The 3,821-nt window shown below is 54.3% G+C and overlaps 1 long non-coding RNA gene across 2 annotated transcripts; it reads left to right on the top strand.

Moving 5' to 3' along the window:
* The first annotated feature begins 1,631 nt into the window (after window positions 1-1,631).
* On the top strand, window positions 1,632-3,500 carry LOC144677637 (uncharacterized). 2 transcript variants are annotated; one of them, XR_013575776.1, is made up of 2 exons: window positions 1,632-2,189; window positions 2,453-3,500. It is a non-coding gene; the product is annotated as an uncharacterized LOC144677637 (long non-coding RNA). The 2 variants fall into 2 exon arrangements; XR_013575777.1 differs by having other exon boundaries at window positions 2,419-3,500.
* Window positions 3,501-3,821: the final 321 nt, after the last annotated feature.

The raw sequence follows: 3,821 nt of genomic DNA, 5'->3' as shown, positions 1-3,821 counted from the left end.
AATGGGAAGGTGTTTGGGTCCATTGGGATTGTGTACAGTGGGAGTGAACGGGAAGGGGTTTGGGTCCATTGGGATTGTGTACAGTGGGAGTGAATGGGAAGGGGGTTTGGGTCCATTGGGATTGTGTACAATGGGAGTTAACGGGAAGGGGGTTTGGGTCCATTGGGATTGTGTACAATGGGAGTGAATGGGAAGGGGTTTGGGTCCACTGGGATTGTGTACAATGGGAGTGAATGGGAAGGGATTTGGGTCCATTGGGATTGTGTACAGCGGGAGTGAATGGGTAGGGGTTTGGGTCCATTGGGATTGTGTACAGTGGGAGTGAATGGGAATAAGGTTGGATAGACTTGCATTGTTTTCATTGGAGCAGAGAAGACTGAGGGGCGACCTGATCGAGGTGGACAAGATTATGAGGGGCATGGACAGGGTGGATAGGGAGCAGCTGTTCCCCTTAGTTGAAGGGTCAGTCACGAGGGGGACACAAGTTCAAGGTGAGGGGCAGGAGATTTAGGGGAGGGGGGATGTGAGGAAAAGCTTTTTTACCCAGAGGGTGGTGAGGGTCTGGAATGTGCTGCCTGGGAGGGTGGTGGAGGCGGGTTGCCTCACATCCTTTAAAAAGTACCTGGATGAGCACTTGGCACGTCCTAACATTCAAGGCTATGGGGCCGAGCGCTGGTCAATGGGGTTAGGTAGGTAGGTCAGGTGTTTCTCACGTGTTGGTGCAGACTCGATGGGCTGAAGGGCCTCCTCTGGTCACGACAGTTCAGGAAGGACGTAATAGCTCTGGAGAGAGTGCAGAGGTGGTTCACAAGAATGTTGCCAGGGTTAGAAAAGTGTAGCTACGAGGAGAGATTGGATAGGTTGGGGTTATTTTCCTTAGAACAAAGAAGGCTGAGAGGTGACTTGATTGAGGTGTACAAAATTATGAGGGGAATAGATAGAGTGGACAGGATAAAATTGTTTCCCTTGGTGGAGAATTGTAGAACGAGAGGACATAGATTCAAGATAAGTGGCAGAAGGTGCAGGGGGGAACATGAGGAAGAGCTTTTTTTACGCAGAGGGTGGTGGGTGTCTGGAATTCGCTGCCCGAGTTGGTGGTAGAGGCAGAAACTCTAAACTCTTTTTAAAAAGTACCTGGATCTGCACCTTGAAGTGCTGTAAGCTGCAGGGCTATGGGCCGGGTGCAGGGAGGTGGGATTGGAAAGGGCACCTGGGGGGTGTCCTCGGGCTGGCATGGACAAGACGGGCCGAATGGCCTCCTTCTGTGCTGTCGCTTTTCTCTGGTTCTAGGGTTCTGCTAACCATGTGATTCTGATTCTGCCCCCTCTCCCCTCCTTCCAGACACCATCACCTACTTTGGGCAGAGGCTCTGTGTGGTCGTTTACCCCCAGGAGATGCCATCGGAAGACGAGCAGGAACTGCAGGAACTGGCATCGACCGCCTGCGACAACTCCAGGGAGGAGAAGGAGTAGGCCCTGGAGTGGGGTTGGGGGGGGGTTGGGGTGGGTTGTTTGGGAGGGGAGGGAGGAGAGGCTTCACGCTCAACAGAACTAGAACGGAAGCGAGAGACCTTGCGACACCCAGGACCAGCGGGCGATGGGGGAGGGAGGGTGGGAGGGAGGGTGGGGCGCTTGGGGAAGAGAGCCTTGGGTCAAAATGGAGGCCTGGTCGGCCGCCTCTCTGCAGCGACTTGGCGTTTGGAGCTGTGACTGTCTTTCGTTTGTGTGCCGCGGGGTGGGGTGTGGGAACGGAGCGAGATCCGCAATGGAGACGTTGTTTGTATGTTCTAAGAAGCAAAGAGTACCGGCCCAGAATGCAAGGGGCGTAGGCCAGCCCAGAATGCAATGGGCAGGGGGCGTAGGCCAGCCCAGAATGCAATGGGCAGGGGGCGTAGGCCAGCCCAGAATGCAATGGGCAGGGGGCGTAGGCCAGCCCAGAATGCAATGGGCAGGGGGGTGTAGGTCAGCCCAGAATTCAATGGGCAGGGGGCGTAGGCCGGCCCAAAATGCAATGGGCAGAGGGCATAGGCCAGCCCAGAATGCAATGGGCAGGGGCGCAGGCCAACCCAGAATGCAATGAGCAGGGGGCGTAGGTCAGCCCAGAATGTAATGGGCAGGGGGCGTAGGCCAGCCCAGAATGCAATGGGCAGGGGCGTAGGTCAGCCCAGAATGCAATGGGCAGGGGTGTAGGTCAGCCCAGAATGCAATGGGCAGGAGCGTAGGCCAGCCCAGAATGCAATGGGCAGGAGCGTAGGCCAGCCCAGAATGCAATGGGCAGGGGGCATAGGCCAGCCCAGAATGCAATGGGCAGGAGCGTAGGCCAGCCCAGAATGCAATGGGCAGGGGGCGTAGGCCAGCCCAGAATGCAATGGGCAGGGGGCGTAGGCCAGCCCAGAATGCAATGGGCAGGGGGGCGTAGGTCACCCTAGAATGCAATGGGCAGGGGGGCGTAGGCCAGCCCAGAGAGCGACAGGCCCATCACTCCATGTTTTAACTTTAAACAAATCACAATTTGTAAAAATTGAAGTGCCATGCTTAAAGAAACCCGCCTATGAGGAAATAGTTATTGGTTAATTGATTCCATTAATTCCTTCCGCAGACATTTTAACTAGAGTTCATTTTTTTTTACCGTATCCTCTGTTAAACCTTGTTAATCTGTTTACTCGTGATTGCCAGAGCGCTGCGCTTAGGGAAGACATTTATGTGACTGCTCATGGGTGGGGTATATCTACAATCCCTCACTTTGTCCAGTGTCACTGCAAAACTCAAGATAGCTGCCATTTGTAGACTGGCAGCCATTTGCAGTGTGTCAGTCCCACCCGGGCAGCCATTTGCAGTGTGTCAGTCCCACCCGGGCAGCCATTTGCAGCAGGTCTCTCGCTCCCACCCAAGCAGCCATTTGCAGCAAGTCTCTCACTCCCACCCTGGTTGCCATTTGCAGTGTGTCAGTCCCACCCTGGCTGCCATTTGCAGTGTGTCAGTCCCACCCCGGCAGCCATTTGCAGTGTGTCAGTCCCACCCTGGCTGCCATTTGCAGCGTGTCAGTCCCAACCGGGCTGCCATTTGCAGTGGGTCTGTCGCTCCCACCCTGGGAACACTCCGAACCCTTCTTCCCCACCAAGAACTGCACCCAGCGAGTGGCCGGTGGTGGGGTGGGGGGGTTGGGGTTATCCTAGCTTCTCCCCGACTGGGAACCACTTTACCCCCATCCCCAGGCCACAAGCAGCCTTCTGACTAGCCCCTTTCCCATATTTCCCAAGTGAAGCCAGCAAGGCAAACCCATCAGGGAAGGGAAGCCACAGGAAGGCATTTCACATGGTTCAGCAAACTCAAACTTACAACCACTTAAAGGTGCTAAATGTCAGCAGAAAAATAGCTGACCTGGGGAACTTGACACATATTTAAGTGTTATATATCTGTAATAAAGCAGCGACTGCTTGTTTATCAGTGTATGATTGTGTATTTCAAGGTTGTCAAATAAATGTTGCGAGTTTTATTATTTATCTGCTCTTTGTACATTGCCCTGGAAATACACTCCTCGACTGGGGACAGAATGTCCCTCTGCACCATCCCCATCAAACACTCCCAGGACAGGTACAGCACGGGGTTAGATACAGAGTAAAGCTCCCTCTACACTGTCCCCATCAAACACTCCCAGGACAGGTACAGCACGGGGTTAGATACAGAGTAAAGCTCCCTCTACACTGTCCCCATCAAACACTCCCAGGACAGGTACAGCACGGGGTTAGATACAGAGTAAAGCTCCCTCCACACCGTCCCCATCAAACACTCCCAGGACAGGTACAGCACGGGGTTAGATAC

Source organism: Cetorhinus maximus, unplaced genomic scaffold, assembly GCF_964194155.1.
Source record: "Cetorhinus maximus unplaced genomic scaffold, sCetMax3.hap1.1 HAP1_SCAFFOLD_2791, whole genome shotgun sequence".
In the NCBI taxonomy this organism is placed as follows: domain Eukaryota; kingdom Metazoa; phylum Chordata; class Chondrichthyes; order Lamniformes; family Cetorhinidae; genus Cetorhinus; species Cetorhinus maximus.
Note: the sequence above shows the minus strand (reverse complement) of the source record. Positions and strands in the feature narration are given on the sequence as shown.